This window comes from Papio anubis, unplaced genomic scaffold (genome assembly GCF_008728515.1).
Source record: "Papio anubis isolate 15944 unplaced genomic scaffold, Panubis1.0 scaffold6287, whole genome shotgun sequence".
In the NCBI taxonomy this organism is placed as follows: domain Eukaryota; kingdom Metazoa; phylum Chordata; class Mammalia; order Primates; family Cercopithecidae; genus Papio; species Papio anubis.
The window spans coordinates 681-1,414 of NW_022166510.1; the positions used below are offsets into that span (position 1 = coordinate 681).

Here is a 734-nt window from a genome sequence, read left to right on the forward strand (position 1 = left end):
AGAATAGCATTGAATCTATAAATTATTTTGGGCAATATGACCATTTTCACGATATTGATTCTTTCTATCCATGAGCATGGAGTATTTTTCCATTTGTTTGTGTCCTCTCTGATTTACCTAAGCAGCAATTTGTAGTTCTCCTTGAAGAGATTCTTCAATTCCTTTGTGATCTGTATTCCTAGGCATCTTATTCTGTTTGTAGCAATTGTGAATAGAAGTTTATTCATGATTTGACTCTCTGCTTGTCTATTGTTGTATAGGAATGCTTGTGACTTCTGCACATTGATTTTGTATCCTGAGACTTTACTGAAGTTGCTTATCAGCTTAAGAAGCTTTTCAGCTGAAACAATGGGATTTTCTAGATATAGGATCATGTGATTTGCAAACAAAGACAATTTGACTTCCTGTCTTCCTGTTTGAATATCCTTTCTTTCTCTTACCTGATTGCCCTGACCAGAACTTCCAATACTGTGTTGAGTAGGACTCGTGAGAAAGGGCATCCTTGTCTTGTGTTGGTGTTAAAAGGGAATGTTTTCAGCTTTTGCCCATTCAGTGTGATACTGGTTTTGAGTTTGTCACAGACGACTTTTATTATCTTGAGGTATGTTCCTTCAATACCTAGTTTGCTGAGAGTTTAAAAATATGGAATGCTTCATGAATTTGCATGTCACCCTTGTGCAGGGGCCATGCTGATCTTCTCTGTATCTTTCCAATTTTAATATATGTGCTGCCAA

At 36.6% G+C, this 734-nt stretch overlaps 1 pseudogene; it reads right to left on the reverse strand.

The window, feature by feature from the left end:
- Positions 1–636: 636 nt before the first annotated feature.
- LOC116273387 lies at positions 637–734 on the reverse strand (annotated as a pseudogene; the record flags this gene model as incomplete).